This window comes from Kogia breviceps, chromosome 14 (genome assembly GCF_026419965.1).
Source record: "Kogia breviceps isolate mKogBre1 chromosome 14, mKogBre1 haplotype 1, whole genome shotgun sequence".
Classification (NCBI taxonomy): Eukaryota; Metazoa; Chordata; class Mammalia; order Artiodactyla; family Physeteridae; genus Kogia; species Kogia breviceps.
In genome coordinates, this window is record NC_081323.1 from 11,964,795 (window position 1) to 11,976,959 (window position 12,165).

The 12,165-nt window shown below is 43.4% G+C and overlaps 1 protein-coding gene across 12 annotated transcripts in view; it reads left to right on the forward strand.

The window, feature by feature from the left end:
- STAU1 (staufen double-stranded RNA binding protein 1) overlaps positions 1-12,165 on the forward strand; it is an 88,347-nt gene that overhangs the window by 25,199 nt on the left and 50,983 nt on the right. For 4 of the 12 annotated variants that reach the window (XM_067012043.1, XM_067012038.1, XM_067012039.1 and 1 more), the window contains exon 1: positions 3,446-3,688. The exons of 2 other annotated variants lie outside the window; for them this stretch is intronic. The gene's annotated coding sequence lies outside the window, so the exon portion shown is untranslated. Of the gene's footprint in view, positions 1-3,386; positions 3,689-12,165 lie in introns of those variants that run through there. 6 more of the 12 variants (XM_059036060.2, XM_059036061.2, XM_059036058.2 and 3 more) reach the window with 5 other exon arrangements.

Genomic DNA, 12,165 nt, shown 5'->3' on the forward strand with positions numbered 1-12,165 from the left:
ACTACATTTTGGAGCAGTTTGTTTTGTAGTATAGTAACTGGGACCTGGGCCACGTGTCCTACCACAGGGGTTTGCACATGCTTTCCCTTCTACTTGGAACACTTGCACTGCTTTTGCCTAGTTACCACCAATGTGTCTCTTCAGATCTTTGCTAAAGCTATACAGTGTTTCTGGATGCTCCATCCTTAAACCCTGAACCCAGGGTTTCATAATGCCCTCATAACACCAGGTGCCTTTACTTCCGATACTCATCACAGTTGTATTTGGAGATTCTTTCACTGTCTTTCTGACAGGTCTTCAGCTCCATTGACCAGCATTCAGTCCACGCAGTTACACAGTAAGCCAGGCATTGCAAACTCAAATATCAACAGGTACAGTAAAGTAACATAAATGAGAGATGCGAGCAGGGTGGGGACTGTGGTGAAATATAAGTACCCATCTCTAGGGCACAGCTACCACTCAGCAGGCTCTGTGCAGCCTAATTTTTTAAAAAATTTATTTTATTTTATTTTTGGCTGCGTTGGGTCTTCGTTGCTGTGTGCGGGCTTTCTCTAGTTGCAGCGCAAGGGCTTCTCATTGCAGTGGCTTCTCTTGTTGCAGAGCATGGGCTCTAGGTGCGTGGGCTTCAGTAGTTGTGGCACATGGGCTCAGTAGTTGTGGCTCACGGGCTTAGTTGCTCCATGGCATGTGGGATCTTCCCAGACCAGGGCTGGAACCTGTGTCTCCTGCATTAGCAGGTGGATTCTTAACCACTGCGCCACCAGGGAAGTCCCTGCCTCATTTTTAAGGAGATGACACAAACCCAGATTATTATGTGTGTGTTAAAGTGATAGCAACTAATTAAAACTAAAAACCCAGGAGAGAGAAAAGAAAAACAACAACCACCTGAAGACTTAATGCTCCTTGTTTTCTGAGAACAACTCTGAACTCTCACTTTGTGTAACCAAGAAATTGTATTTAACTGAGGCATAGGTTAGCCGTGGGCTGGCTGGGATTCAGGAGTGGGTCACTTGGATTTGTTTTTCTCTGTTTGTACCTAGATACTGTCAGTCAAAATCTATTCCAAGGGCCAGAATGCTTGTTGACTCTTGCTTAATAATAAAATAATGATTATTATTTTTTAGGAATTATTTATTTTTCTTTAGGAAGCAGGTGGAAGTAAGATATTGTGGCCATTAAGTTACACTAAATCCTGTGTGTTCCTTGCCAGAAGGCAAATTATATATGTGTTTGTGATAAGGAATGGAACATGCAAAGCTCATAAAAACCCTGTGAGAAGTTGATTTTTATCTAAAGATTATGCTTCTTCTTAGTTAATGTGTCTGTCAAAAAACAGAAAAAGAAATGAGCTATCAATCCATGAGAAAGCATGGAGGCAGGAGTTCCCTGGCAGTTCAGTGGTTAGGACTCGGTGCTCTCACTGCCATGGCCTGGGTTCAATCCCTGGTCGATGAACTGAGATCCCACAAACTGTGCGTCGCGGCCAAAAAAAAAAAAAAAGAGAGAGAGAAAGAAGAGAAATAACCAGACATGAAGGCCACATACATACAATGCATATTACTAAGTGAAACAAGTCAATCTGCATGATTCCAACTATATGGCATTCTGGGAAAGGCAAAACTGCAGGACACAGTTAAAAGATCAGTGGTTACCAGGGAATGGGAGAGGGAGGGGAAGGCAGTGCTCTGAGAACAAGTGATTCCCTAGGATGACGTGTGATCAGTCACTAACAAGAGCAGGTAGGGAATTCCCTGGAGGGCCAGTGGTTAGGACTCCATGCTTCCACTGCAGAGGACACAGGTTCAATCCCTGGTCGGTGAACTATGATCCTGTGTGCTGCGAGGAGCAGCCAAAAACAAAAAACAAATAAACCAAGAGCATGTAATAGCCTTGGTTGCTCAGAGCAGCACACTTAGGACTCCACTAAGGAGCGTCCTATCACTCTTTAGATGGGGAAGTTCAGACAGGGTGTCATCAAACTCTACTAATTCTCATGACCCCTGGATAAAACAGGAAATTATTGTTCCCATTTAACTAAGAGGAAAACTAAGGCCCAGCTGTGTTGAGGCCCAAGTCATAGGATAAAATCCAAAGACTGGGTTAGAGAAGGAAAAGAGAGATCTCCCATCAATATATGGAAGGAGGGAAGAAAGTTGAGACTAGAAGTCATAGGCCCATCATTTGGGTGCCCAAGGGTGATAGTAAAATGGGTCAGAACACCTCCTTCTACCTTTAAACCTTTGAAGAGATTGTCTGATTGTGCAAGGACCTCAGCTTTGGGTTTAGGGAAACCCCTCTGTGTCTGCTCCTTTACCCAAGTGATGTATGGGATCCAGATTGCTTGGAAGTTAGAAAAAAATTCACCTTTAGCAGAGGGCTGGACAATATCTGAATGTTGCTTAGTACTGTCTTAGACGGGCACTCAATGGACAGTGAAATTCCTTTGCCTGTTTTTGGTGCCCTGAAATTCAGTCTCCATGTATTTTATAAGGAGCAAAGTAAGGAGGCCTGCCTGGTCCAGAGAAGAGAGTCCTCCAAGGCTGGGGCAAGGTCCCAAAGCACTGTTTGGAGTGGCCCCGTCAGCCACAACATTTCATATCATGAACTTATGCAAATTAAACTATATAGCCTTGGCAAGGAAGATTGAGCAGGAGTTAAATTGAGAGATATTGAGAGAGAGAGAGAGAAACTATTTTTAAATAGTGGGGAAGCAGTCCTAGAATGAGCAAGAGAGAGCTTGCCTGGACATCTTCAGTCCCTTCACTCACTGTTCCCTGAACCTACCACAACGCGTGTATGATTCTTTGCTGAGTGTGATTCTAGAGGGTCAACATTCCCCACGCCCAAAATGCAATCTCTCATAAGAGGGCTACAAAAAACTACTTAGTTTATCTAGAATTGGGTGAAAGAAATAGCAATGTGGCACATCTTGCCTTTTAACTCACTATAAAAGTTACTGATTTTATTGTGTTTCACCCTCACTAGAACCTAAGTTCCATGAGGGCAGGGATTTTTGTCTCTCTTATCACCACTATATTCTCAGCTCTTCGAGCAGTGCTTTGCAAGTAGCGGGCGTTTAATAAACACTTACGAAAGGAGGAATTGAGGGAAGGAGAGAAAGGGGTAACAAAGGCCGGAGAAGAGGAATAGGGAAAGGGAAAAAGGGAAGAATGAAGCGCAAGGAGAAAAGAAGGAAGCCCCAGCGTCCGCGTCTAGCGGGCAGCCTGCAACTCCTAGTAGAACTACAACTCCCAGCAGGCCTCGGGGCCCAGGGCAGGCCTAGGAGGCTCAGGCGCGACCAGCGAGGGTCAGCCCGGCTCCCGGCGTGCCTTTGCGAGCGCAGGCGCCGCCGCAGGGCCCGCCGGGACTTGTGGTCCGGGCCGCGGGTGGGGCTGGGCATGGAGGCGGGCGGGGGCCGGGGGCGGGCGCAGGCCCCTCCCCCGTCACTTCCTGCCGGGCTGCGGGCGCCGGAGCGGCTCTTCAGTGTTTGTACCGGTAGCGGCCGCGTCTGGCTCGGCTCCCCTTTCCTCTAACCCCCGGCCCGGCAGCGCCCGCCTCCTCCGCGGCCACTCCGCCTCTTCCCTCCCGCCGTCCCTTCCTCCTCTTCCTTCCTCCTTCCCCTCCTCGCCGTCGCCTCCGACGCCGCCCAGGACTGCCGGCCGGGAGACGAGTTCGGGGCAGCGGCCAGGTGAGGCGGCAGGGCCAGGCCTGGCGGGGCCCGCGCGGGCGCCGCGGCCGCTGGGAGGTGGGCGGCGGGTGGGGTTTAGGCCTCGGCGGGCCAGCGCGCTCGGCCTTTTCCCCCGGGCTTCTCTCCCGCCCGCGGGGCCTTCCCGGAGGAGCCGGGTTCTCCCGCGACCCCCGCCTCGGGGCGCCCCGCGGCCTGGACCTTGGGCGTCCCTAGCTCCTCCACCCGTTGCTGGGCCCAGAAACAGGTGCCACGCCGCCTTTCCTCATTCCTTTTCTTGTGCGGCGATGCCGAAGTTATTCCCGGGGCGGGGGCGGGGGGAATCCCCGCTTCAAGTCCCTGCGGGCCGGAGCACCTAAATCTCCCCAGCTGGGCCTGTAGCGTTATAGTTAAGCACACGGCCCAGGTGTCCAGCGCGGGTGCAAATCCCAAACCTGTCCTTTTCGGCAAGTCACTTGAAGTCTTTGTGTTTTGGTTAGAAAAAGGGGTTAATGCCGTCCCTGCCTCTGAAGGCTGTTAAGGTTCAGTGAAATGGGGCGTATGAAGTGCTTATCAGAGTGCCAGACGCACAGCGTGTCCCAATAAACTGCATAATTTATTAGCATGATATTAAGGTATAACTTAATGGGTAGAGTGGACCAAAGTTGAACTACGTAGCCGTTTGGGTTTCTTTAGAGGCAGAAACGTTCAGCATTGTGCCCACCGCCAGCGCCGGGGCATTGTTTTGGGTGGTTCACAGCTGAAAGGGGCGTACGTTTAATTGGGACACTCTGTAAGTAGGCAGTCTGTAAAAGATAGTGTTGCTATTTCCACGTCCTCCGCTGAGTCAACTGCAGGATTTTCACCAGCTCCCTCCGTATGAGCAACCTGTCCATTTTCCTGCCATCATCCGCTTCTGTTGTCTTTCCATTTCTGGGAAAGTTTCCTTGAGTTTAGCAAACCTTTCTGGAGCACTTGCTGTGTGTCAGGCTCTGGAGGGAGGGTGTACGAAGCTGGAAAAGTTGTCTGTCTTTTTTTTGCCGCTGCATTTCTAACTTTTGACTTTTTCTCACGGCAGCTTTGCTTTTATTCCCTCCGTCCCCGTTGGCCGACTTTCCTTTTAAGCCCTTGCCCCACCTCCGTGTCGCAGTAATGCTTATGTGGAAGTTTTCTTCTGTTCGGGCGAAGATGTGTGCTTCAGTCTGTTCTACCTCTGTTCTCTTGCTGTGGGGACGTTTTTAAGGTCACTCTTCTCTTCCGCTTGTAGCTTTAATTGTTCAGAGGGTGGTGGAAAAAGAGTTACACCAGATTTTTGGTTGATTTCGGACTTTCAGGAATCAGTGTGCTTACCAGATGTAGTCAATAGATTACGTTGCAGCTTGAAGTAAAAACTAAAAATACAGTGGGATTGTAGAGGGGGTAGTTTCAGTCATCCTGGTGACAGGTGGGATTTTTAAAACAGCAACTTTATTTAAAGATACTGAGTTTGTTTTAATTCTGTTCTTAGTTGTATAGGTGTACCCTTCATTAAGGAAATTCAATTTATGGAGGTTCAAATTTACAAAAGAGGAAGGAGGGTGTGTTTGCTCTACTGACTGATCCTCCTGTGTCATAGCATTGTTTTAGGTAGTAAATTTCCTTACTGAACTTAAACTCTTTTGATTTACACCCATCTCTCAGTAACACACAGGATGCAAAGTGGCCTCCCTGTTTTTGACATTTTCCTGGAATTTTCTGACACAGTCTTACCATCAAGAAATAGTTTAAAGTCTTTGTTTGGATGACTCTAAAAACACCTAAGCAAACAGCTGTAGAAGCAGTACAAAGCATGTCTTCCGCCATATCAAAAACAGTAGTGTTAGGGAAATGATGTTTTAACATTTCAGTCAATAATCTAATTTTGAACAACTTTCTCTTACGGAAAACATATAAAAGTCGAGTAGTATAGAGAACCCCCCTGAACTGGTCACTCAGATTTGATAATTATTAACTCATAGCCAAGGTCCATCTTGTTTCATGTAGTACTCCCTCCCCCAAACTGGGTTATTTTGACATAAATCCTGAATATCATATAATTTTACCAGATTGCCCCAGACTCTTAACCTGTCACAAAATTTACTTCTAGTGGAATCATAGTTCTCATTTTGTTTGGTTTGTTGGGCTTCTTATCTCTGTTTATGCATGATTACAGAAGAAAAAAAAATCCTTATCCCCCTCAAAGTCATATCCAGGATGCTGCCTTGCTTCTTTGTGTACAAGAGCAACAATTTTTGAGCTATTAATGACTATAATTGAGGAGCAATCAGAAATACAGATATACCTAATCCTGTTTTGGTGGAGGCCTACCCATGAAACCACTTTTGATGGAGAATAACTTTGTGTTAAAATACAGTTAATAATTCATAATGAAACTTGCAAAGTTTCTTTACAGTAGTTGTGTAAATATACTGCTGTCACCTTAGGTTAAGAATTAAGCAAAAGATATTTGATTTCAAAACTTGTAGAATTATTTTCTAAAGACCGCCCCCCCAATCTGCTGTATTTACAAACCAATTTTGTAAATATGAATGAATTCACAGCATAAATGTTCATATTTTTCTTTCTCATCTAAAAAGAGATCTCTCCTAGAATGGAAGTTGACAGGACTATTACGTTTGTCATTGTTGCTTTAGAAATTTCTGGTCATGAACAGTTTTCAACTTGTAGACCTGTAATGTCATTATTTCATTTGTGTAGGTTTACTTTTGAGCTTGATCAGTTACAGTTAACTTATGTTTTAGTTATTACAACTTGGGAGATGAGGAGGAATATGCATACCTCTTAACGTTAGGGGGAAAAAAAAAACCCAACCAATTTGGCATCTAAGAAAGGACACAATATGTACTTTATTTAAAAAAATGCTCAGTGCTTCCCAGTAGGCTTTCAGTAAAACGTTTAAGTCTTTGGAATTGTTACCGTTAATACAGTTTGCTCAGACTGAAGTGCTCTCTTTTAAGATTCAGCCAGAAAGCCTATTTACATACAGATTATCTTAAGTTTAGAAATGAGCATGAGGCATGGAACTCCCCCCCTCCCCCAGTTCTTGAGGTCTAACCCATTAACGTTCTGGGTATAATCATTAAGCATGGGGCTGCACTGTGCTGCTACATCCACAGCTTCTCCCCAATATGACAGTGACAATGTAAGGCGACACAGAGTGGGTCTCAGCTTGTGGGACAGTTTTCTCTGATGCCCTTTTACTAGATGGAGTAAGAAAGAGTGAAATTCACCAGCATAAAGATGGAACTTTCATGAAAAACATATCTTTCTGTAGAATGTCATCAATCAAAATTCTAGGAGCCTTGTTTATGAACCTCCAAACTGGATCATATTTGATGTCATACTTAGTGACAAACATTTGCTCAATTTGGGGAAATATAAATTCTTCCCCCTCAGATGAGAGCTTTTGGAGTTGCTTTATTTCTCTCAGAATAGGATTTTGTGGCCTTCAAAAATGTTAGAGAACTTGTTTCACTTATATATATGTATATATGTTATATATGTGTGTGTTTGTTGGATTGTCATGTAAAATGTATTTTTTAGATCCAAAAAGTTTGCAGGCCACTGTAGTTAAGTTATACTGGCAAATAAAAGCACAAATTAACCTCCAAAAAATGTTTAGAGAATTTTATGACAGATTTTTGTTTCACACTAGACCTATAACAGATTGTTTTAAATTAACTTCTTGTGACAGAGACCTTTGTGGTTAAAATGCTTCTGGTGTAATTTTCTGCATGAGCTTTTCCTTAAATGCTTGATTTTGACCAGTTTTTATTTATGCCATTCCAAAAATATAATTTGTAGGGTAGAGTTTGAACCATGAGAAGACATGTTACTTGCTATGGTTATTTTCCCCCAACATTTTGTTATGAAAAATTTCACACACATAAGGAAGTTTAAAGAATTTCAGTGTACACCTCTATATTTAGCACCTACTTTCTGCCATTATTTTACTGTATTTGCTTTATTACATGTCTTCCATCTGTCCATCTCTTTTAATTCATTAATCCATTTTATTTTTTGATACATTTCCAAGTAAATTATGACATTAGCACACAGCATGCATATCTACCACAGTTAATTTTATTTATTTTCTTATAACTTTTTTTAACATCCTTTTTTTTTTGGGGGGGGGGCGCAGTACGCGGGCCTTTCACTGTCGTGGCCTCTCCCATTGCGGAGCACAGGCTCCAGACGCGCAGGCTCATAGGCCATGGCTCACGGGCCTAGCCGCTCCGCGGTATGTGGGATCTTCCTGGACCGGGGCATGAACCCATATCCCCTGCATCGGCAGGCGGACTCTCAACCACTGCGCCACCAGGGAAGCCCATAATAAATACTTTTTATTATATTTTTGTCATATTTTCCTGGTGGCGCACTGGTTAAGAATCCGCCTGCCGATGCAGGGGATATGGATTCGATCCCAGGTCCGGGAAGATCCTGCATTCTGTGGAGCAACTAAGCCCGTGCACCACAACTACTGATAAAGGAAATTGTTTAAAGAACTTTTTGCACCAAGCTGTGCTTACCTACGCATCACGTATTACGAAGTTGGAATAATGTTAATCAAATCCTTGCTTCTCACATAAGGAGATAAGATTATAAATATGCAGCTATGTTGATTTTAAAAAAAAATTTATATTTATTTATTTGGCTGCACTGGGTCTTTATTGCTGCACATGGGCAGTACTCTTTGTCACGGTGCATGGGCTTCTCGTTGCGGTGGCTTGTTGCGGAGCACGGGCTCTAGGCGCACGGGCTTCAGTAGTTGTGGCTCGCAGGCTCTAGAGCCACAGGCTCAGTAGTTGTGGTGCGTGGGCCTAGTTGCTCCACGACATGTGGGATCCTCCCTGACCAGGGCTCGAACCCGTGTCCCCTGCATTAGCAGGCAGATTCCTAACCACTGCACCACCAGGGGAGAAGTCCCAGCTATGTTGATCTTAACAAATGCTACTAGATGGATGGCTTGGTATGTTTTGCTGATAGCTTAATGCTCTGAACTAAAAAACTTTACCAAAGAGAATTATTTATTTTAATAAAATGGTAAAATGAGGAAATTACTTCAAATAGCTTATTTATTTTTAAAAAAATATTTACATTCCTATATTAGTGAATAAGGTTGATGTAAAGTGATTTATGTCACCAGATAAATGGAGGTAGAAACAAATTCTCTTCAGACTTAATTATATTTTCTGGAATAACACATGTTCAATTATTTGTTAAAGGAGTATATTCAGGGGGCTCCCTCAAAGTAATTTACTGAAAGCAAAAGTAGGAAAATGTATCCAAGAATGTATTTGCTTTCAATTAAAAATTAGTCTAATAGGGCTTCCCTGGTCGCGCAGTGGTTGAGAGTCCGCCTGCCGATGCAGGAGACACGGGGTTTGTGCCCCTGTCTGGGAAGATCCCACATGCCGCAGAGCGGCCAGGCCCGTGAGCCATGGCCGCTGAGCCTGCCTGTCTGGAGCCTGTGCTCACAACGGGAGAGGCCACAACAGTGAGAGGCCCGCGTACCGAAAAAAAAAAGAAAAAAAAAAATTAGTCTTCTAAATATTAAATCTGTAGCCCATCTGCTTCTGTTTAATCTGGAATCTAATTTGGAAAAATGTGATGACTTTGTGAGTTAATAACAGTAATGGAAGCAAAACAGATAATTGTATTATAATAGAGAGGTCATAATTGTCCTAGAGGCTTTTTGAAATGTCTGCTGGACTACAAAGTCTAAGAAAATCTATTTAAGTGCCCTGGGGTCTCTTCCCAAAATCAGAGTGGTTGCTCATCAGATTGTCTCTATATTTGAAGTAGCGTTAGAATTGGTTGCCCAGTGAGTGTGGGTTGATTTTAGTCAGCATGTCCTCTATTCCCATTTAAAATGTTTTTTTTTTACAAGTGGTGTGTAACTATAAGTTTATATTTGTGACTGAGGACAGGATCAGTGAATCTGCTGGATAATAATATTTGCTACTATTTATTAAACTCTTACCATGTGCCAGGTTAGGATTACAGAGTGAGAGTTATTTGATGGAGCAAAGGAATCTGAAAGGTCAAATTGAATTTATCTAATAATATAAAAGCTGCTGTTCACTGAGCTCTTCCTTTGTGCCAGAGGTTGAAGTGGATGCTTTGTGTTGTATTTGTGTTACTCTCCAACGTCTTTGCAAAGGAAGGGTCCTAATAGCTGAGGTGCTGAGGCCCATCTGGGAGACCAAGTAACTGGAGTGGGGTCCTGAGCTCTTTCCACTGAAGCACAACGTGTCTCTAATTATTCTCAGGTGCTTTTTGTTTAGAGTAATTTATTCTGCGTGTCACGGGTGCTTTCTCCCCAGTTCTACCGCCCACCAGTTAGGATGAATTTTGTTCACTAGGACTTCACACCAATTTGGAAAAAAGTCTGGCTCAGTAGTACTCAGTCTTTTAAATGAATGCTGTTCATCATTTCCTTGAAATAGTTTGAAGATTTTCAGTTTCCTTTTGTTTGTTGTGACAGATTACTATAGTCAAATTAAACTAAAACTTTTAAGCTGTTTCAAAGGTTGGGGTTGGGGCTTAGAGGTAAATGGACATGAGGATGTTTCATTAGCCTTTGTGTTGAAGGACGCTGTCCCCTAAATTATTGCTATAATCTTTCATGAAGTTTATTGAAAATGATTTATTAACTGTAGACAAGGTTGTTGCCAAGAAAATTAGTTTTTTATTTTTAATATATAAATTTATTTATTTATTTGGCTGCGTTGGGTCTTTGTTGGCTGCACACGAGCTTTCTCTAGTTGCGGTGAGTGGGGGCTACTCTTTTTTGCGGTGCCTGGGCTTATTGCAGTGGTTTCTCTTCTTGTGGAGCACAGGCTCTAGGCACGCGGGCTCAGTAGTTGTGGCTCACGGGCTCTAGAGCGCAGGCTGAGTAGTTGTGGCACACCGGCTTAGTTGCTCTGCGGCATGTGGGATCTTCCAGGACCAGAGCCCGAACCCGTGTCCCCTGCATTGGCAGGCGGATTCTTAGCCATTGCGCCACCAGGGAAGCCTGAAAATTAGTTTATTTAGAATCATATTATTCTGCTTTACTCTGAAATGAGTTAACTAAGCCTCTAATTAACTTTATAGGGTTGTTGCCCTCTTTGCTTCCCAGCCATTTTGAAAAATATTTATTTATTTATTTTTGGCTGCGTTGGGTCTTTGTTGCTGTGCGCCGGCTTTCTCTAGTTGTGTCAGGAGCGGGCTACTCTTCTTTGTGGTGCATGGACTTCTCATTGTGGTGGCTCTAGGCATGCGGGCTTCAGTAGTTGCGGCACGTGGGCTCTGGGGTGCGTGGGCTTAGTTGCTCTGCGGCATGTGGGATCTTCCCCGACCAGGGATCAAACCCGTGTCCCCTGCATTGGCAGGCGGATTCTTAACCACTGCACCACCAGGGCAACCCTTATGGCTAGTCTTAAAAGGCAAGATCACTGAAATTAAATGTGCCTTTGGATTTGGGGTTATGAGTTTGGATTTGGTATATGAGTTTCCATTCTGTGTTTAACCTCAACCAAGGCATAAGTGTGTCTCATTAATCATGAAAAGGTGTTGGAAATGTGTCTTTTCTGGGAATGAAATGAGCAGATAATGCTTCTTAAGGTGTTACTATATTAGCTTCTCTCAGGCATGAGCTGTATGATCTACCTAGATCTTGTCTGATTCTCGCACATTTTTGCTCTTTTGAAGTCCATGCTTTCTATAGATTAAAATTAACTAAGACATGAATTTTCTGCCCTTGCGAATTCCATCTTGATATGAATAGGACCATTGTCTGCCAGTGCCGTTGTGATTTGGTACAAAATGCAAGGGAGTCCTTTCCTCTGTTAGTAGATAATTTATATGTAATGATAAGTCTGATTATTCTTGTAGGCTTATGTTCTTTGTTGCACAGTTTAACCTGCTCATTGAGGCTCCATGACCCTTTACCTAGATGACAGTCAAATGTAGTCAGGTAAATAAGTTTCCTTTTGGTTTGTAGTAGAGTGAACCTTTACAGTCTGGAACATTTAGAGGACTGCCAAGGAACTATTTTCCCTGTTAACTCAGAATTTATTAAGCACCAAACATCAAGAATAAAGTACACAAAATTTTTTTGGAGGGGACGAGGTTCTTTTTAAGTTTGCTACATTTTTTTTCTTTCTTAAATAGTGTGTTTTGAACATAATTTATTAATATTATTTTATAATATTGGTTACTGTGTACCCTAAGAAAGTGATGTTTATTAGCTAACTTTGTCGTAGTTTATAAGCATTTCACCTACATTATCAGTTCATCCACCCAAGAATAATATGATTATTGTTTGTTAATCATATGAAATTGGTGGTGGTAACCCTATTTGATATATTAAAAGGTTGACGTCTACAGAGTAACTTGCTCAGGGTAGTTCAGCTGAGCACCTGAGCTGGCACCCAAACTCAGACCCCCAGTCGAGAGTTTTCTCTACCTTTTACCCA